Source organism: Cyprinus carpio, chromosome A10 (assembly GCF_018340385.1).
Source record: "Cyprinus carpio isolate SPL01 chromosome A10, ASM1834038v1, whole genome shotgun sequence".
Lineage (NCBI taxonomy): Eukaryota > Metazoa > Chordata > Actinopteri > Cypriniformes > Cyprinidae > Cyprinus > Cyprinus carpio.
In genome coordinates, this window is record NC_056581.1 from 9,766,628 (window position 1) to 9,789,891 (window position 23,264).

A 23,264-nucleotide genomic window follows, 5' to 3' on the forward strand; every position below is an offset into this window, starting at 1 on the left:
ATTTAATTAGATAGATTAAAAATAAAAGAAAGAATTAACAAGATAAAAATTATATATAAAATACATATTTATTAAAAATATATTCCATGCAAAAAAAGAATATGCAAAAATAAAAAATTAAATTACTTAAAAAAAAAAAAAAAATATATATATATATATATATATATATATATATATATATATATATAATAAATTCAACAGTGAAAAAAGAAGTATATTAGCTATGTTTCCATCCAAGTTGCAAAAATCAAAAATGAATATTCAAAAATAAAATTTGTGGCTAGGTAAGTTAAACAGACTCTTCTGGCAGAGCTTTGCATTCCTGCGCTTACTTTTTGACCTCTAACCTTTGACCTTGAAACTGTGATTATAATTCGATCAGCAGGCAAGAGCTTAGTTGCTATCTCTCGCCATTTGCTGACCCGAGAGGTGAAACACTTAACCCTAAATCAAACCCATACCCAAACCCCAAGTGATCGATTCCTGGAGTTAAACTATCATTTTTCTTCAAACAAGTCTTGATTTATTCTCACTTTTTTGTAATGTTTAAGCTGCAGGTCTCCACATATATAGCAGTGCCTGATGTTTGGGAGCGATAGTGTTTAGTGCCGGCGCTCTTGTTTGCAAAATCCAATTGTTGAAATCCAGGCTTGACAGATGGCCTTGGGTCTCCAATCAGCGCCTCGCGTGAGGAGCGCCTTAGATTGATAAAACAGACATGTAAAGATATTTACACATGTCTGCCAAGACAGACCCTCTCTAGAGAAACACGAGAGGGGCCCCCAAGTCCCCCTCACCCCATCCCCTGTTCCCTTTTGGTTTAACATGCATTTCTTAAGCCCTGTTTAGCTGAGAAACAACAGTTAAAGTAAGAGATTTAAGGGTAGCAATTAAAACAATTTTCTCAAATATCCCAGAAAAAAAAACAATTAACCAACAGATCAGATGCATTACGAGCATGTTGGAGTGAGATCATTGTTAGTAATGCACATTTTCCCATTACGTGATGTTGCCATGATGGAGAACTAATGGAAAATGTTCTTACTTTAACTGAACACAATGGGTTGCCAAATCGATCTACATTTCAACAATTACCTAATTATGATCTCTACGACTATAAAAGAAGACTCTCTAATACAGCTACACTTATATTTTAACCTACTCTCATAAGTTTTGGCTCAGCAGGCAAGGCAGACAGCAGTTGGACTAACACTAAACGTACCTCCAAGTGTTCAGAGCGCTGGAGGCAGGGATCACTCCACCTGCTGTGTGGATGGAGGGTTTAAGCGGGTGACAGAATCCGGGTAGAGCTGGGTGACAGCTGCCCTGTTATTGGGAGGTAAAGAGAAGGCTGGGGTTTCCTTCTCAAGATTATAACCTATAATTCCCCATTATGTTCCCAGTTGTTGTTCCCCATTGATTTCCATATTAAAGGAAAAATAAGTCAGTGGGGACCATCAACTATTTGGTTACACACATTCTTCAAAATATCTTCTTTTATGTTTAACAGAAGAAAAAAAATCTCATACAAGTTTGGAAGAACATGAGTGTGAGTAAATGATAACAGAATTTTCATTTCGGAGGGAACTACTAATATGAAATGAATGAGAAAAATATGAATATATGCCAACCTTCTGTATGTATCTGTCACCAGCTGGGTTCAAGCGGCAGAAATCTGCTTAATGTAAGAAATGATTACGTTTAAAGCTGCAAGGTCAAACCTAGCATGTGTGTTCCATTACAGAAAATGCACACATGTCTAGCAATAGTTTAAGCATAACAGGTGAATTAAACTGTGTTCATCATCCAGTTTTCAAAGCAATCAGTAGATCAGGTAGTCATTATGAAAACATGGTTTGAAGCTAAAAGCTGTTGTAGCCTGTTTACTGATTTGGCAGAAGATCTGACATGCCACAGATCTTTCAATGAACAAAAATTAAGCGGGTACACTTTCAGAGTAGTAAAACATTGCCTGATCAGAAACAAAACAAAACAAAACAAAACAAAAGACAAAAAAACAAAACAAAAAACAACACAGCTTTTAGTTTAAATATTATGGTAATTTTGTACGAATAACATTTTTTGTATTTTGTTGGGTTGCCACTTCTTGCCCAGTGTAAAATCTACATCCTGAAACAAAAACAAAACAAGTTAAGAACCACTGCTTTAATGTGTGTTTTCACAGTTTATGTGAAAAACTCTTTGAAATCAAATCAGATTTACTCTGATGAAGCACTGATGCAGGCAGGGTTTCTTTTCTTGTAACGTACTCTACTTTAGCTCTAAGGTTACACATAAAAAAAAAAAAAAACGGCAATCCATGGTCACGCTCTGTCCGTCTATTCAACTGACATGGTATCCTTATGTGTAAAAAATAAATAACTGGAGAAGAAAGAGAGAGAACAAGATAGACACTCCCTGTGGCTAAAGAAACTGACCACTCTCCTAGCACAGGGTTCAGTTTAAAGATGATAGTCCCTCTGGGAAGTAACTAGGCACAACATTTAGTCATTTCTCACCTTCATGCAGATCTCAAAGACTTATTTCCACCATTGAAACAGCTGCCTGACTCATTCTCACTCATAACAGATGAGGAGGCCAGACAGAGGAGTGGAAGAACTGATTAAAAGGAGAACCAACAACGGTGTGCCAAAAAAAACATCACACCTGACAGACAAACAGAGACAAATGAAGACTGTATTTGAAGCAAAAGAGAGATGTGAAGGGAAAAAGTGAAAAAGGCCCATAGGATAAAGTTGTCAGGTAGAGTTATAACTTAAGGCCGGCTGTTAAATGTCTCGAGTAACACTACCCAGATCTTGGGCACCTGGCCTTTGCCAAGCCTGAAGGCTGGTTTTTCTTTTATGCCGATTGCCAATGACACACTGGAACAGAGTAATTTCCCAAAAGAAGAAATATGAGAATGCTATGCCATCTTTTGCTTACCTTACATGCTTGAGGCAACAATTGGCATAGTATGCTTCAGTTAATGCATAGATTCAAAGCTATTGTGGATCTTATATAAAACAAAGTGTGTGTGTGTGTGTGTGTGTGTGTGTGTGTGTGTGTGTGTGTGTGTGTGTGTGTGTTTGTGTGTGTTTGTGTGTGTGTGTGTGTGTTTGTGTGTGTGAACAACAGAGTAAAGGAAGTGATCGCTCACTTTCATTCTCACTATGTTGACTGACATGTAACAGAGATATAGAGTAACTCAGCACTCTCTTCCCAATTTCGGACCACCATGGTCAATACGAGTTGCATGGTTAGAGAAACTCAAGAAATGTTCCCAAGCCTAAAGACACAAAGTCTTCACTACACCTAGGATATATTAAGGGAAACGTTCCATAAATACTCAGTTACTGCTTGGAAACGTTTCTCTTTTCCTACCTTGAAAGCTGTGGTGTGTCCAGGCTGACTGAGCCAAACTCAACTCAACCAAAAAGTTTCGGATCGGTATAGATCCCTTTAAAACAACGCCAGTAAAACATCCACACCATGGATAATAAAGGCTAATGTTCTTGTTTCAGAAAGTCTGAACATCTACACCATGGAAACATGTTTACTTTTAAAACTATCCAAAGTAAATTCTAGGTTTTTTTATTTAGGGATACACTAATATTATAACGACACCAATAAACACATAATCAGCTGAAAAATTACCAATTTTGTCTAAATACATGAAAAAATAACACCAAAAACTAAAATCTATAGTTTTAAGTGCTAGAGTTATAAATTTACAATATGAAAAATGGATATTCATGTTGAGATTTGTTGAGATTACATTTAAAAGCGTTAAATTAGTGTAATTTAGAGACTGTTTCCGCTGGTGCACAACCAGGTAAGTTAAAACTCCAGACCCAACAGTTTCCTTCTAAATCAACAGTGACCTGTTAATGCCTAGCTGCCAAGCTTCTCTGCATCACCACAGTTTGACCTTAAAATAGTCCCAGACTCAAATCCCAGGACTCTGTTTTGGCAGCACATACATACAGTGCTGCACTGCAAACCTTAAATATCACTGTAGCATACGTTTCAAACATATATTCCAACAAAAGCAAATATATTTTGCCTTTCACCCATCAGGCCAAGAATTAGGCCAAATTAGTTCACCAAAGACTAACGCGCGGAAACATACGTTTACACCTAACCATCAGCTGGAGTTGAGACAAGAACCCTCTAGACTTCAATTTTACATAGAGTAGATAAAGGAAGCCTTAAAGTGTCTGTCTGGACTCCTGTGCACCCATAGTGCTCCTGTGTCTGGTCTGCTGGGGTTTAGAGGGGCTAAATCTCCAAATGCTGTTCTCTATGATTCATTTAAACTGACTTTATTTAGACACTCCTCATTTCCTCCTGCTGAGGGGAAACATTTAGCATCCCACAATCCCCTGGGCCATGCTGGTCTGCTCAAAAGGGCTTGCGTCCTCACGGTTTAAACCGGTCGGATAGAAGGATGGGCAGAAAGATGGATGGATGGGCAGAAAGATGGATGGATGTGCAGAAAGATGGATGGGCAGATGGATGGATGGATGGATGGATGGATGGATGGATGGATGGATGGATGGATGGATGGATGGATGGATGGATGGATGGATGGATGGATGGATGGATGGACAGAATGAAGACAGACATGCAGGCAAACCTAAAGAAATAAAGATGCATGGCAGGACAGTTAAGGCATATAAAGAAAAAACAGGCAGAAAGAAAGATGGATGGATGGATGAATGGAAAGATTGAACAAAAGACAAAATAGACAGAGGGACAGAAAGAAAAAGACAGAGAGAGATAGAAAGGAGAAATAAAAAGACAAACTGAAAGAAATATGACTTGAAGGATGGAAGGCAGGAAGAAAGGAAGGAAGACTCTGAAAGTAAGATGGCAAGAAGGACAGACAGAAAAAGACAAGCAGTAAAATATAAGACAGGCAGAAAGAAACAAGCAAGAGAGGATATAAGAAAGCAAGAAAGAAAGTTTTGCTAGAATACCCAGATAATTACCCCTAATCTTTAAACCCAGATCCTGGAAGGGAAAGCGAGGGATGGAAATCTTTAAAGCTCACATTGTTACCGCCAGACTGGGCACATAAATTAAGCTCTGCCACACATTGAAGCCTCACTCCATACATCAACCCAAAAAAACAGAACAATCGCTATTACGCTTCAAATTTTTCTCTTTTCAATTCAACATAAAACCTAATTCTGCTTAAGGACAAAAATAAACCATTCCACTTAAAAGACATTTTCACCGGCTAACATACAGTAAAGGGCACTGTTGTGGACTCCCAGGGATCAGAGTGGCGTTCTGGGCTTGGGTCCGGCACTCAATCTAAACCATCGGAGCCAGTGTCCATAAGACAAATGGGGAGTCTGATGTATACAATGTATAGCCATGGACCTGGTTGTCTGTTATACAAATAAACAGAGAAGACTAATTACCTTGAAAAGGAGGTTGTGTGGCATTTTTCCAATTTAGGGGAACGTTTTTCTCAGGGCAGCCGCCGACCCTCTTAATATTTCAAAGACAGTTTAGGATGAATATGACTTTGGTGGCATGCGAACAGCTTGCGAAAAGATTGTTACCATATGACAAGGGTCCTTTAACCGCCAGCGGACTTTTAGACAAAGGTTGCGATGTTTACATGATGAAAAGTGGTCTCACTAACACAGCGAACAGCCAGGTGTTTCTCGTGTGCTGCACGGTTAGGGACTGAGCGACACTTCAAGATGTGTAATGGCAGAGACGTTTCTCACCAGAATTCCCTCCGGAGACATTATGTGCTTAAGGGATGTTGAGATTCAGAGCAGTTTTATTCAGAGCCCTGCCAAAAATAAATTGCAAGTGCCCAGTGACATCAAAGAGCTCAAAACCCCAAATGGCTCTGTAGACCCTACTTGTATAGGCTGCAGACATGAGAGGTTTGTGAGAAGAATATGAGGAACAGTCTGGATTTTTTCTGGATATAAAAGGTGATTTAAAGAGGAAGAGAAGGTTTGTGACTCTAAAACATTTCCCAGGTTCTTCAGCAGCCTGATCCATCATTTCACTAATGCTTGCTATACTATGTCAACGGTCTTATTACTATTACTTAAAAAGCTCCAAACACCCAAGGGCTCTGGTCTGTAGAAGCCGCCCCCACTGCTCTCTTGCCCTCTACATTCAGTTAGAAGTTCCCTACACTCAACCAGTAGAAGTCTAGTTTAGTTTCAGGGGTCAAAGGTCCAAAGGAGCTCAGGGTTAAACCCATTTTAACAACTCTTGATACTGTTGTCATCACCTTTGTGAGACCAACATGAAAATTCTGGATAAATGGTTCTAGGTGCCAGAATTGGAGAGATGCACTCAAGAACTCACGGGAACACATCAAGGTGACCTTGGACTGGTTCTGGTTCACAAAACTAGGGCAAAACAACATTTCCAAAATCAACTAGTCAGGGGGTTGCCTGAACAACTATATTTCTGGTAGCCCTGGATGCTCAAGCTAGTTTTGGATTCCCCCGACAATTCTAGATATGGACCCATTTTTATAAATCTGAATGAATTCAGTCCAATTGCGATCTGAAAAAAAAAAAACTATTTATATGTACCCTAAACATTGAAATCTGATTCAAATAGTCATTAACATGTGCATAATGTATATTCCAAATAAAAGTGTAGTGTCTGTAGTCTCATAAAATGTAAGATGTAAAAATATGCACCACTGCATTTTGCATGTGCGCAAAGTAATTTTGACGCGATTAAATGGCTAATTAAATGGCAAATTTTTCCCATTTACCTGATTATTTCAGCTCTACCCCACCTCTTTTAATCCTGTCTATTTTTTTAGGATCAAGCTCAAACAGATCTATTGAGGTGTTTACAAGAAAGCTTTTCAGTCCAGTTGAGGTATCAATCTGATTACTAACAAATTATTAGGTTGCATGTAAAGAAGGGTGTGTTCTTGTGCTCAAAAACAGTGGGACAGAGTAGAACTTAATGCAGGGGTCCAGAGATGCCTACCTTAAAGACTCTTAAAAACATGGTCACATGCTTTTAAAAAATGTGTAAAATGTGATGCAGTGCCCAAAGACAAGCTGAAAGTGCATAAATCATGCATAAAATCTCGGTCTTGTTCTGGGTGAAGTGAAAAAATAACAAATAATTTCTAACGATGCATTGTCAAATTGTGGCTTGTTCAACTGAATTATCTGCGGAGCCAGGAAGTTAGAAATACCAAAGATAAATGAACGATTATACTATGCTCCCCCTTATTCCCTTTTCTTTCTTCTCCTCGCCTCTCTTCCCATCTCGTCTCATTTTTTCTCTCCCCTGCAGCGTAACAGTGACAAATGCATTTGTGAGAGAGATAAAAATTGCAGCCTGTAAAAAAAAATTAACAATAATAATGGGCTGGTTTCTTTTACGGGGAGGCCAGGAATAAATTAATTCACTCAAAATCTAAAATTTCAAACAGCTACAAAAATATTTTTCCACCAAACAAACTCCAGATGGTGGTGAGCTCCTAGCTTCACCTCTGAAATTCCATTATTATATTGTTTGTGGTACAACAATGCATGTTCCTATAAGGAAAGCTAATTTTTTCGATTGCCGATAAGCATCGAAACAGCACTGTGGTCCAGACGGCAAATCTCTGATCAGCATGAGGTGTTAGCTTCCTGTTCTGAGATCTCAACAGGAAGGAAGCGATTCTTTAACAGATGAGTTAATCCAGTTTGAAAATTACGGCACCATCTGACTTCACTGGCGTCCACCGCTCCATTAAGAATCAGCCTTGCTGTGATAGCGCCATTTTTCAGATTAGAAAAAGCTAAAAGTCTGAAACTATTACGCAGAGGTTGATAAAAACATCAAAGTCTTATTTAAGTTTTCCTATGGGTATTTAATACTTTCCATGCTAGCAATCACCAGATTTAAATTCCCTTCTTTTTGAATTACTTCTTAGCTTCCTAGACTAAAGCTACATAGAAATATTATTATTAATTTAAATGTTACATATATATATATATATATATATATTATAACATACAGTACAGTACTAAAAATTCAAATTGAATTCTGCTAAAGATTACATTTAACATTAAATAATATTTTAAATAAAAATAATTATATATATATATATTAGAATAATTTTTTGAAGGATCATGACTCTGAAAACTTGAGTAACAACTGATGAAAATTCTGATTTGCATCACTGAATTAAATTATATTTTAAAGTATATTAATTATGTATTATATGTATAAATAACCTCTGACACGGAGAAGAATGAAAACTCCTCACATGACCGCTAAGTTACCGAACATCTGAACATAATGAACCAAATGCACTGACGGATCTTCTTCTGTCTGTTCTGCAAAATGTAAACATATGTATATTTATGCAAGCGTAAATATTGTGGAAATATCAATATAAATTGTGTCTAGGCAAAGGCATTCCTCCTGGAACAGAGCTAACGTGGGTTTGGAGGGTATTTATTTCATACTCTGTGACAGCTTATTTAATGTAAAAATAATATTTTATTTAATGTATACAGTAAGTTACACGTACAACAAACTAATGTCATAGTTGTATCGTGTACTGTAATCAAATGTAGCCTAAGTCATACCTGTTGAACCGTAGACAGCACACGCAGTGTTCATCTAATAAAGAACTTCATCGCAAGCAAACAATAGCCTTTGCAGATTTGCTTTAAATTCAGTGCAGATCCAAAGCCACATCTTCAATGCTCTTGATGTTCTTTCTGTTACAACTCTGAGTGAAGCGCTTCAGACAGCTCAGCGCGGGCGGGAGGGAACTGAACGAATCATTCAAACTGATTCGCGAACCAATTCACTGGTTAGCCAACTGGTTTGATCAAGCCTTTGAATAGAATTGACTCAAAAGAATGAATCATTCGCGAATGAGCATCGCTCATTGCCCAGAGAAAAGTAGACGGCGCGTTTGGAATAAACTGAAGTATTTATAACTTATTGCATTAAGATAAAGTAATGAGAGGAGCGTCGACCACAGTAAAGAAATAAAATTTACAGATTTTCCCCCCAAAATTTACTTAAGAAAGAGTAAAAGTACCCATCTTTAAATATACTCCAAAAGTATTATTTACCCAAAAAATGTACTCAAGTAAATGTAACGAATGTTACTACCCACTTCTGGTCAGCACCGATGAAAATCAGATGATTACAAGTGCCTGCAAACCAACTGAAGCTTCAGCAGCTGCTGTTTAAAGAACCAAACATTCAGATGAAAGTAAGGAAGTGGCGTTCTCCATCGGGAGACTGGATTTTCCCGTCACGGATCATACAGTGTGCCTGTTTTGATTAGGTCAGGGGCAAAAATATAACAGAAACCAATCCTGCAAGAAATCCCCTCTGCCTGTTTGATCATTATCCACCCAGACAAAGGGCTTTGTATTAGATCACTTCACAGCTCTGAGACAGGGTGGGGTGGAAGGGATGTGGCGCTTTGCTCTAAGAATGATTGTTAATATAAATTTCTTTGATTACAGAAAGCGCAAGTACTTTGTATAGCTCATAGAGTGTCTACATGCTTTTATTGTGCTATTTAGTGTTGTGGAGGAGTGATTTGTTCTCTCTTTAGCTGTGCATAATGGTTTGCATCTGTGTGGCAAGAGGTACAGTGAGCCCTCTGTAGATTTCATACGGTGGAAAATAAGGCTGCTGAAGATTAAGAGCAATTTCCCTTGTGGTAAATAAAAATGGGTTTATGGGTTTCTTTAGTTTGTCAAACGATTTCTACGGGATTTGATTATGCAACAAGTAGGATCACAGAGTGGTGCTGATGTAGGAGATGTTGACTGAACGACCAGCTTTAAATAATTACGGACATCAAAAACGTTCCAGATTGGGAATGGCACCATGTGCAATGATGTTTCTTAAACAATGAAATGGCATCCACTTGCAGCCATAAACATATTGACATGCAAAACAGTTGAATGAAAGTGCACAAATTAATTGTGGATTCATCTAGATCTGCTCTTGATGAAGGACTATTATAGATTTATAAACAACAGCAATTCACATCAGTGTAAAGTCCATTGCCCTTCATTCCAACATTCTATTTGTCCTAACCTTGCAACAGTTTTCTTTCCCTACACGGTCCCTCCCATTTTTGCCTACCACAAAAACAAAAACAAAACTAAACCTAGCTAACACTCCTTTTCCCTCCCCTTTTTGTTTCCCTCAACCACTCAGACCCTTACAGATCAAAACTCGATGGGATCCACGGAGCAACAGATCTGTTGTTTTGTGTGTGCCATCACAAAAAACAACACCAAACCTAGAATAATCAACAAGGAACCTGTTTACTCCCATTTATATTATGTGATGAAATGACAGCCAGCTTCAGTCAACTGACAGCATTCAGATCTGATACATCATGAGACACATTAGATGCCTGAGGATGGTGAAGCACAGGCCTATTTTCATATGACCTTGACACAGTGAAAATGCATGCAGGAGACAAGTGTTAATGACTCTAGAGGGTGTCTATGGGCTATGAATGATGAGCTGGGAGAATAGCATTTAGACATTACATAAGCACAGATATACAGACGTGATTTTAGAGGTACTGGATAATAGTGGTTGATCACTATGGGTTTTAAATGACAAATGCCTTATTAACTCAAAGCAAAGACCAAACAAGAAAAAAAACAGAATGTTGACTGACAATCAACATATACTTATATAAGTTTATCAAGTATATTAATTTATTAATCCAGATGACAGAAAACTTCCCTGATCAGTCCTTGGTACTGAGAGATTCCACGGATATTTCAAGCTGTCTTTTAGCTAATTATGAGTATGGCTCCCACCTCTATAGTTACTGAATCTTAATTTAACAAGATGATGATAATTACACATGATGATAATTATCTATGGCACAGTAACAATTAAACCACTGTTTCACAATCTCACCCACATGGACGTTTGCATGTATAAATGCACAACCTGATACTTAAACAACCACACAAAACACACAACCAGTGTAAGTTTGAGGGGAAATGGGTTCAGTAAAATAAATAAATAAATAAACATAAGAAAACCTCATTTTGTGTGTGCACACTTGTAGCTCTACCAAGGTACAATAACATGACACCAATCACAATTAAGACTAAAATATATTGCAACACAACATTCAAAGACTATCCATATGCAAACCTTCCAGAAAAATTTACTCTGAAATTTAAATTTAAACACTGTAATATGATTGTTTAATGCAGAATTGCATGTTTAATTGTTTCATTTGAGCCTAACATCTATTTAAGAGCCTTTTCTTCTAAAAATGACCATTCAAACCAGGAGAGACAGATGATGGACAGTGGAAAGCCAGGCTTTGCGACTGAAGGAGCTCTGGAGGAAGGGACAGCTCTTTGTTCTGGTGGAGAGGAGATGTCTGGGGAGAGCTGGTGTTATTCTTTACCAGTGTGATACCAGCATGGCTCACTGCCCACAGACTGTCTGTTTCTATTTTCTCTTTTGTCATGTAATTCTCTGGTTCAGGCAGTCCGATAAGAGTGTGTAGTTTACTAGATAGCAGAGTATCCAAGAAGGTATGTTAAATGGAAGGGAGTGGGTTTGTTACCCAATGAAGGGCTATTTATCGCACCATATTTGTGTGTGTGTGTGTGTGTGTGTGTGTGTGTGTGTGTGTGTGTGTGTGTGTGTGTGTGTGTGTGTGTTTGTGCACAAGTTTAACTTACAAAGGATCCCACTTATAATTTATTAGTCTGCTTCTCATGTCCTTGAGGGGAGACTGGTCAGACATAACGCAGACCTGCACACACACCTAAAACAGCATAAAATATAGAAATGTCTAAAAAAAAGAAAAAAGGACAAAAGGGACCATTGCCAACCAGACCATCAGCCGAAAGCAAATTACTACCCCCTACACACAAACCCTACTGACACACACACAATCACAAGACACACACCACCTCCCTCTTCCTTGCCGTCAGATTGTCATGGTAACCATGACTACCACCACAAACCCTATCAAATAAATCCCACCAAATGCCTACAAACACAAATCTCCAACACACATATATATATACACTCACCGGCCACTTTATTAGGTACAACTGTTCAATTGCTTGGTAACACAAATTGCTAATCAGCCAATCACATGGCAGCAACTCAGTGCATTTAGGCATCTAGATGTGGTGAAGACGACTTGCTGAAGTTCAAACCGAGCATCAGAATGGGGGAGAAAGGGGATTTAAGTGACTTTGAACGTGGAATTGTTGTAAGTGCCAGACGGGCTGGTCTGAGTATTTCAAAAACGCCTGATCTACTGGGATTTTCATGCACAACCATCTCTAGGGTTTTTTTGGAAATAATATCCAGTGAGCTTCAGTTGTGTGGACGAAAATGCTTTGTTGATGTCAGAGGAGAATGGGCAGACTAGTTAGAGATGACAGAAAGGCAACAGTAACTCACCCAGGGTAGGCAGAATACCATCTCTGAATGCACAACACGTCGAACCCTGAAGCAGATGGGCTACAGCAGCAGAAGACCACACCCGGTGCCGCTCCTGTCAGCTAGGAACAGGAAACGGAGGCTACAATTCCCACAGGCTCACCAAAATTGGACAATAGAAGATTGGAAAAACGTTGCCTGGTCTGATGAGTCTCGATTTCGGTTGCAACATTCAGATGGTAGGGTCAGAATTTGGGGTAAAAAAACATGAAAGCATGGATCCACCCTGCCTTGTCTCGACGGTTCAGGCTGGTGGTGGTGGTGTAATGGTGGGGGGATATTTTCTTGGCACACTTTGGGCCCTTTAGTACCAACTGAGCATCATTTAAACGCCACAGCCTACCTGAGTATTGTTGCTGACGATGTCCATCCCTTTCTGATGGCTACTTCCAGCAGGATAATGCACCATGTCACAAAGCTCAAATCATCTCAGACTGGTTTCTTGAACATGACAATGAGTTCACTTTACTCAAATTGCCTCCACACCAGATCTCGATCCAATAGAGCACCTTTGGGATGTGGTGGAACGGGAGATTCGCATCATGGATGTGCAGCCGACAAATCTGCAGCAACTGCGTGATGCTATCATGTCAATATGGACCAAAATCTCTGAGGAATGTTTCCAACACCTTGTAGAATCTATGCCACAAAGAATTAAGGCAGCTCTGAAGGCAAAAGGGGGTCCAACCAAAGGTGTACATAATAAAGTGGCCAGTGAGTGCATATGTGTGTATAGAGCTAAAAGCTTTAGGAAACAAATAAGCAGATGGAACAATGATGAATAATGAACTGATCTGTTAATTATTAGGACTTTTTTCAAATTAAAAACTGCAGAAGGGTCAATGATATGGTGCTCATTTTGATCCAGATCTATTAATTTATTCAAAAATGCATGAAAAGAGCAAATTCATACAAACACCTTGGAATTATAAGGTTTTATCTGACATTTTTGTCAAGTTATTCACTTATTCCTATTTTGTGACAACTTATTTACATTAAGGTTTTTTAAGTTGTGTACATGTTGGGACTTGATTTGTGAATTAATCTTCATTTTGATATTGTTTTGATACTATTCTGATGCCATAATGATGAAAAAGCCTCATTAAAAGAATTATATCAGCAAATTCTTGAAAAGAAAACCTTTGTAAACCCCTCAGAATAATATTTTATTATTATTTCTTAGTAAAATAATTTTAATCATAATATATATGATAATTTGACATTTGTCTGAAGGTTTGTTCAGGTTGCAAAAATGTCATGTGGAGCGACTCCCCAAAAGAACTATGATATTTATGGATTAATAATTCAAGATATTTGTTACAAAAATTCCTTGAAAATATTATATATTTAAAAATGTAAAAAATAATTAAGATGTGTACACCAAATTGTATTCAGTGTGCAAGGATAATGATAATAAATTTCTTTATTACGGACACTCTTAACTGTCATTGACCCAGAAACATCTGAATTGCAAATAAAAGCCTCAGAGACTGCCTGATTTATTCTACATTCTACATACATTCTTAAACAGTTCAGGCACAACCATCTGGTGGTCGGCACAGATTCAGGGTTATCCAGGGATATGTTGCTGCTATTTGTCAGCACCTGGATCTGAATAATCCATGTTTTAAATCCTGTATATAAATTGATTAGTTGGAAACCATCCAATAATGGCACTTCCTCTCCTCAAGACAGCTGAGAGCTTTTATTGAACATTCAAGAGTCCAAAGATCTTATCGGACATTTCTCTTTGATCAGCACTGGCCCATCTACCCAATCTTTAGAAGAAACGGAGCGAAGGAAACATCTCAACCTCATTATGAGGGACGCAGGGCTCTTTATTAGAAGTCAATGATCTCTGCTTGCAGGTGGAGCAGGTTGAGCCAGATGATCCGGTCAAGTTCTACTGCAATCACAGAGCCCCCCCATATCCGCTCTCTCCGTGTAAGCACTGAGAGCACTGCATTCCAGGGGTAAACTCATCCCAAGGCAAAACACTTGAGCTCAGAGCAGTGCGTGCTACTGGAACAATGATGAATGGTTCAGCACACCATAGATGGCCATTGAACCAGGGTCAAAATCATCATCTGGAGTGTAGAAGACAATGGTTATCACCACAGGACCACAGCTGGCGGAATAAGTTTTCACAGAACACCACCAGGTTAAAATATTATTCTAGGTTCAGTACAAGTTAAGCTCAAATAAAAGCAATTGTGGGATAAGTTTTTTTTAAAAATTAGTTTGTTTCAATCGTACGCCTCGTTCAGACTGTCAGCACAAATCCAATTTTTGTGCAAATCCATTTTGAGCAACATTCATATGTGGTTTGAAATCCTATTAAAATCGCTTTCTTTGAAATCCATTTCAGACTGACCATTCAGATCAGATTTAGCATAGCTTTTTCACATTCTCACGCCATGTAAAACGAAAACACATTAGATGTTTTTGTAGAAAACATGCTGAAGATCCTTGCAGAAACAAGCTTGTGTTGTTGCAAAGTGCAAGTCAAACATAAAAAGACAATATACTGCTAGTACAGGTGCATCTCAATAAATTAGAATGTTGTGGAAAAGTTCATTTATTTCAGTAATTCAACTCAAATTGTGAAACTCATGTATTAAATAAATTCTGTGCACTCAGACTGAAGTAGTCTTTGGTTCTTTTAATTGTGATGAATTTGGCTCACATTTTACAAAAACCAACCAAATCACTATCTCAACAAATTAGAATATGGTGACATGCCAATCAGCTAATCAACTCAAAACACCTGCAAAGGTATCCTGAGCCTTCAAAATGGTCTCTCAGTTTGGTTCACTCGGCTACACAATCATGGGGAAGACTGCTGATCTGACAGTTGTCCAGAAGACAATCATTGACACCCTTCACAAGGAGGGTAAGCCACAAACATTCATTGCCAAAGAAGCTGGCTGTTCACAGAGTGCTGTATCCAAACATGTTAACAGAAAGTTGAGTGGAAGGAAAAAGTGTGGAAGAAAAAATGCACAACCAACTGATAGAACCGCAGCCTTATGAGGATTGTCAAGTTAAAAGTCACTCCTGAACCACAGACAACGTCACAGGTGTCTTACCTGGGCTAAGGAGAAGAACTGGACTGTTGCCCAGTGGTCCAAAGTCCTCTTTTCAGATGAGAGCAAGTTTTGTATTTCATTTGGAAACCAAGGTCCTAGAGTCTGGAGGAAGGGTGGAGAAGCTCATAGCCCAAGTTGCTTGAAGTCTAGTGTTAAGTTTCCACAGTCTGTGATGATTTGGGTTGCAATGCCATCTGCTGGTGTTGGTCCATTGTGTTTTTTGAAAACAAAAGTCACTGCACCCGTTTACCAAGAAATTTTGGAGCACTTCATGCTTCCTTCTGCTGAACAGCTTTTGAAGATGCTGATTTCATTTTCCAGCAGGATTTGGCACACACTGCCAAAAGCACCAAAAGTTGGTTAAATGACCACGGTGTTGGTGTGCTTGACTGGCCAGCAAACCCACCAGACCTGAACCCCATAGACAATCTATGGGGTATCGTCAAGAGGAAAATGAGAAACAAGAGACCAAAAAAATGCAGATGAGCTGAAGGCCACTATCAAAGAAACCTGGGCTTCCATACCACCTCGGCAGTGCCACAAATTGATCACCTCCACACCACACCAAATTAAGGCAGTAATTAAAGCAAAAGGAGCCCCTACCAAGTATTGAGTACATGTACAGTAAATGAACATACTTTCCAGAAGGCCAACAATTCACTAAAAATGTTTTTTTTTTATTGGTCTTATGAAGTATTCTAATTTCTTGAGACTTGAATTACTGAAATAAATGAACTTTTCCACGACATTCTAATTTATTGAGATGCACCTGTATATGAGTTTTGAGTTTTGAAACCAGTGGAGACGGCAACATGGAATAAAGTCGCACATTCCAGCTTCCTGCGTTTCTGCCGCTGCCTCATAAAATGAAATATAATCCAGCATGATGGCAACATGTTGTCATGTCATAAGACAACACCTGTATTGCAAACTGTATTGCTGTAATTCTTAACAACGCAATGCCATTGCTAAAGAAACCAATGCAGATATTCAGCTAAACAAAAGAGCACTGTGGGACACACAAATCAGATCTGAACAGTTGCGACACAGTGTGGACAGTCAGTCATTTAGATCGGATTCCAATTGGATATGCACAAAAATCGTATTTGGGCTGACAGTATAAACAAGGCTTAAGTATTTACTGTTACTTTTGATCAATTTAATGCATCATTGCTGAATAAAAGTATTGATTTCTTTAAAAAAAAAAAAACATCATACTGACCCCATACTTTTGAATGGTAGTTTAAGTTTTTAACTTGCAAGTAACCCACCCCAACCAACTACACAAACAGTAAGTTTGGTAACGATAGACAACTACACAAATGGGCCAAAAACTGTATTGGTCACAAACGGATTAAAAAGTCATTTTAGCTAGAATAAAAATACTCAAAACATCTAATCAGCTGAAAAAATTACAGGTGAATTTCCAAACATATGCTTTCTAAAGAAGAGCACTAAAATAAGCAATGCAAGTGGACATGATTCAGTACTTAAGCACTGATCTGGCATGAATACAAGACCTTGATTACAAGTCACTCGATCGAATATGACAACTCAAGTGGAATAAAACAGATACAATGTGTGAATTTTGAGTGGAAGCATCTCCGTATCTTTCTCCTCGGCAGTCAGGGTCTTTTCCACAGAGTTAAATCTCGCAGAGCCACACTTGGATGCCAACTCAAACAAGTTTATCCAAACCCGGCCAAGGGTAGATGAATCAACTCAGCATGAGGTTTGGAAAAATGCAGTAAGCTCCCTTTCCCATCAAACAAAAACCTCAGGTTAATGTACGGCCTCTTAAAAGTAATGCAAACAAACCTTAAAAATACTGACAGGGTATTATGTAATGGCAGCACATGGAGGGAAATAACAGTCCTGCGAGTGAGGGTGAAGGCCAGAGGGTTCAATGAGTGGCAGAAAAGTGGTGAGATTTCACAAAGACGAGCTGGCATAGGATCAACCGGGTGGGATGGAGGTCAGAGAAGAGACCACCAGGGTGACAGCAAGATTACTGGGTGTATTGGAGGGATAATCTAGGTGCCTGACAGTCTGCAAAAGCAAGGATGGGTTAGAATGACCATCATTAATGGGACCGTGTGTATGTGCCCTGTTTATTTGGCACGTCGTCTTATAAAGGTAAATGTTTAAGACCGTTAAGATGGCATGAATGAAAGAAGAGATTACCTTAATGGACTGTTTGCCTCAATCTGTTCATTAAATCAATACAGCAGGTATTATTACTGGCTGCGTCTAGTGTACACAGTCTTGTAATTAAATTTCACTCATCTGAGCTCTTTGATGGAAAAGGCTTAAGAAAGGGAGGAAAAGGCCTACTTATTTTGGAGGACGGACATCATAGATTGAAATAACGAGACAGTAGTCTGAAATAAAAAGTAAAGTTTGAGGGGAAAGGAGTGAGAACAGCATTTGAATGTGAGTACTGTATGTGTGAAATAAAGGCAGATTGTGAGTAATTACTGATCTCTAGTCGCCTCTCCTAATTTCCTTTTCACTAAACTCTAATCGCTTTTATTCGAGCCTCATTAGCCTCTTTGACTGGATGCATTTTTGCCCCCTGTGCAACACTGAGATCTAAACTAGCTAAGCAGATTTAAACTACAGCAGCTAGCAGGAGGGGAAGAGATTGAGGGGTGTTTGTTAAAGGCACGCTTAAAGGGACAGTTCATCCAAAAGTGAAAATTCTGACTTAATGTATTAAAAATATCGTCTTTGCATTCCACAAAAGAATGTTGAAAGTTGATTTTTAAATCACAGTTGCATGGTAAGCCCAATGAAATTTTTCAGTGTCCTTGTTTTCAAGAGTTCTTCTCATTTATTCTTAAATCTTGGCCTCGATTCTTAAAATTTTTGCAGATCTCAAAAGGTACAAGACTGTGTACTTATCTTTTATTAGGCAATGGAGTACATACATGTCTGTGAAGCACTGCAAATGATGCAATTAGCCAACCTATAAAAATATGAAAAGTAAAATCTTTTGGAATTAGAAGTTTAGTGAAAAATAATAATGTTGTTTGAGCACTGCTTCATGAGAGTGAAAGCTCAATGCTGAGAAAAAAAAACTTTCATGCAAAGTTTAAAGCAAATTTATTGGATGTTTGTCTTCCTTTTGCCTATAAGCAATGAATGGATAATAATTACGGCAAGCGAAATTGTTTTATCCCATGATAAACCATGTCCACAGAAGCAGAGTTACAGCCTACTAAGCTGAAAAAAACATTATTAGGAGTAAAGTTTGCTTCTATTAAAGTTTTAAACTGTATTTAATTTTTCTTACTTGGCAAATTATCATCATTCGCCTAATCTGATATGCCCTGGCAGCCCCTGACGCTTTTGAGAATTGCTGCTCTGAAATCTCCTTTTGACCACAAAGAATTATACATGTGAGACATAACAAAACCAAGACACAACGGTGGAAAACTGTGGTTGTCTACTTTTCAGATTTTGTCACACGAACTATTGTAAAACTGAGGAAACAAATGAACAATGGAAAAATACAAGTGTTTTGCAGATTTACATTGTTGAGATGCTAAACAAAATAGTGTATCCTGTTACTGCTGTGTTTGTTTGTTCTCTCAGACGACAGCTTTATGTCTTGACTGAAGCTGAATTTCTTGATTATAAAGTAATATCTCATGAGAATATTCCAGACTGTATCTAACAATCTCCTGAAAATGACCAGATGGCCTCTACTTACCTATAGTCATAATGGGCCATCCCTGCTTTTCATCTTTATCTCTTATTATATCAGATATGACACTCTGGGAAAATTATTCAAAACGCTGACCTCACAGCCCAAAGGAATCATCACCTCTAAAGCCATCAACCATCTGCTGTCTCGTGAAGCAACTCTCCAACAGCAACATTCTGGACCCTAAGGATTCATACATGGTAATAGTCATCTCAACACATCATAAAATTCAATTAGCTGATCTTAAACAGCACCACTGTACCCTGAAACCTTTGAGCTTGTCAGTCTCAACACTATGTCACCAGATACAGCCACAGCTGCTCTGCTTTACTCCGAGACAAAAGCAGTAGAGATCAGGCTCACAAATGAGCGTAGGTCGAACAGCCACAAAAGTAGTAGGAAATGCAAATATTGTGTGTGAAAATATGTGGAGAAATGAAAGAATGAGGAGGAAATCGAACAGAATTGAAGATAAGGGAATGATAGAGGCATAAGAAGATTGGAAATCAAGAGTGCATGGCTCTCTGGAATACTTGAATCTGATTCTTTCTTCTTCTTTTTTTTTTGTATAATGTCCTCAAAACTCTACACAATTTTGTTTAAATAAAGGAAAAACAAAGCACTAAAAATCGGTTTTAAGTGGAATACGCACTTACAAACATCCCAAATAAAGATTTTTTTTTCCACTTTTCTCTTATCTCTAGCTTGCTTCCTAATCTAGTCGTATAACAAACTTGGCATTGTATATTACGCATATTTTTTGCTCTTTGATGAATTGTTCCTCTTTTGGATAAAAGCACCTGGTAAATATAATGAATAAATCCATACATGTAAAAGCATAATTTGGATGGATATTCATTCTGAAATGTAATAATTAAAGATTACATTTAATTATTAAATTATCAGATGTTTTATTTAATTCTGTGATGACACCAAATAAGGTAATCATGTAAAATTGGAGAAATGAGGTTGCACACTTAAAAATGTAATATTGACAGATACAAAAGCATTTCACTACAAAGAGGGTGAAGGGAACCAAACTGAGTAATACAATGCAATTCTGGAAAAACTGAGTAGAGGAAATGAAGAAAAGGCTGATGCCTCATGCCATATGGGGTGAGAATTCAAACAAATGAGGCATACTGGCACCCTACGTCCACAGGACACAGATTTCAACCCGTGTTTGAGATTAAGAACATTTATAAAACTGGTGATGTGTTTGTTTAGTGACGTTACTAATTGTTTTGCTTTAATAGAAATGGGTTTATTGGGCATAAAAAATGAAATTTTAAGGAGAATCTCCATTTACTGAATACAGAAAAGCTTTGTGTGCTCTACTGCTGGATGCCAACAGACTATGTGTAGTCACAGTCTGGATCCTGTTTCTGGTGTGGGGCACTTTTTTAACGTGACCCCACCAGGGGGCTGGTCTTGTGTTACAGGAAGCTGTTCCTCAGGTAGCTTCCTCTACAAGCATCAGTCCAGATGTGCTCCAAGGTCCGTTTTATTAAATGTGATTAGTCTATAGGACAAAATCCCATTCAACACCATGGTGCGTACAAAGTCTGACAGGTGAAGAAAAGTGTTTTCTGCAGTTTAATGTGGAGAATGTAACACTATCTGCACCTGTGAACATAAACTCTCTACCTTGGTAATTCAAATGCATCAGACTGAAAATTAATTATTATTAGATGTGAACAGGAGGGGACTGACCTTTGGTTTTAGTAATGGGTGGACAGTGTACAATGACTTGGAATCAGTTTCTTACACTTTAGGAATCATTCAATGGAAACAAAATCTGTTCTGAGATCAGCATAAAAGTGCAAGTGTAACGGTTCAAATGGGAAAGCCCAAAGGTTGATACATGAGCGCATTGGGTAGAGAGACCGCTGCCAATACATAAAGAAGGGTTATTCTTATCCCAACACGCTATAACAGGGACTGTCCCAAACAGGGTTTGGTTTGTGCACCCTACTCACGAAATCTGTCGGATGGCTAGAACAATGAAGAGAAAACTAGAGCAGACTGCTTCCATGAGAAATTACTCATGGGAGAAGAAAGGAAACCGAAATATAAATAAAAGGCAGTTTTCTCTTTCAGCAGTGTGTAAATAATACACCATCCTATGGATAAGCTAAGTTAAATTGGGATGTTTTTGGACGAAATGGCTGGACTAGCAGTGATTGTTTGTGTTGGGGGGATAGTGGTTGAAATTTAAACTAATAAAAATATACATTCACCAATACAATCTCTCATTCAAGATTACTAATCAACATCTTAAAATTCCTATAGACAAATGCATGTTTATTCTGAGGTGTGCTAAAATTTATATTATGTAACATCAGTTTATTAAACACTAATTAAACAAATCCTTCTCTATCAATTTAAAGAGCAAATTCACTAAGAGATAATGCATTTATTGCTATATGCTGTCTGTTTTGGTGTGTGTTTCACTATGATATCTCAGGAAAGATCATGCAAACTCTAAACGCAAAAGAAATGCTACAATAAAATGATCTTCTGTATTATGTGATGAATAGCTACAGCCACGATCAATAGAAAATGAAATTAAATTTGTAATAGTGTGACTATAATTGTGCCAGTGAACAAGTAAACAAGGCACAATCTATTATGATCCTCATACAAATAAAAAGGAGACATGTTTGTGCTGAAGGAATGATAGCATAATTTTAGTCCTTTAGGGTCTGGTTAAACTAGATGGCAGGTGGTGCACAAATAAGATAAAGAAATATGTTCCAAAATGGTGCCAATGTTTAGTGAATTCACCCCACAGTTAAAATTACTGGCCAATCCAAAGTTTCCAGTTTTATGAAAATATTAATGGGACAAATAGTGATTCAGAAACTGACAAAGTCTACAATGGCTATGATGTCAGAAAACACTAAGGCAGGCCAAGTCCTTTCACTTAGTGGATCAGAACCAGTGACCACAGCCAGTTTGGTGTTAAACATGCCAATGTGTACAGCCTGGTGCCATAGGGACTGCTGCTACTGAGTTTTGAATACCAAAAAATCCTAGCCTGGTCCAGTGAGACCAAAAGGAAATATGCAATGAAAGTTACTTCAAGGGTACTGAAAAACCAACTGTGCTGCTGTGTGCCCTAAAATGAGAAAATATACTTTCAATAGAAAAGACAATTACATTTTTTTCTTGTAATTTGTGTTGAGTGACTAAAATAGAAAACAATTCTATTTCTATGAGAAATATAAACAGCTCTCTGCTAAACTGGTTTCATAGAATTCTTTCTAATATCCCCTCCTATTGTTCACTTCCAGCTTCCTTTTTATTCCTGACTTTATGCATTCATCTATGTGTGTGGCAAAGCTTCTTTCTTTCTCATTGTCTCCCTATCTGACTTTTTCTCTCCCTCTCCTACTTCTTCTCCATACTGTGAACCCATATACCAAATTCCACCAAATGCTAACCAGTGACTCTTTCCAAATATACGTTAAATGAGCCAGCAACAATGTGGAATTGCAGTATTTATCTAAAATGTTTGTTCTGGAGGGTATTTTGCAACAGATGCTTCTGTTGGAAACGGACATTACGGATGTCCTTTGAAGTCTGGAATTGCTTATTATTAGGGAATACATGGCCTAATTTTAATTTCTTTTCCACAGGGGTAAAAACAGCTTGAGAACACAGTTGGCCCAGTTGACACTTGGTGGCAATAATTATCATGGCAACAGACTTGAACCAACATTTAAAAAAAAAACACAACAAAGCACAATTTTACCATCTGCCAAGCAACTCTTTCTGCAAGTCTCCGTCAGAGGATAACATCTGCTAATCGTATGTCATAATTACAAATTGTCTTGGTGAGTTGAATTACAAAATTTTCAATGCTCCACAACTATCTTTCAAGCAAGATAGAAGACCCAAAACAAATACATGCAATACTTCTAAATTATGTTTCAAGACATCTCGGATGGTATGTAAAATAGTTCCTTCCACTATAG

The 23,264-nt window shown here is 38.0% G+C and overlaps 1 protein-coding gene across 2 annotated transcripts in view; it reads right to left on the reverse strand.

The window, feature by feature from the left end:
* LOC109069867 (protocadherin-16-like) overlaps positions 1-23,264 on the reverse strand; it is an 86,571-nt gene that overhangs the window by 51,908 nt on the left and 11,399 nt on the right. The gene's annotated exons all lie outside the window — the stretch shown is intronic.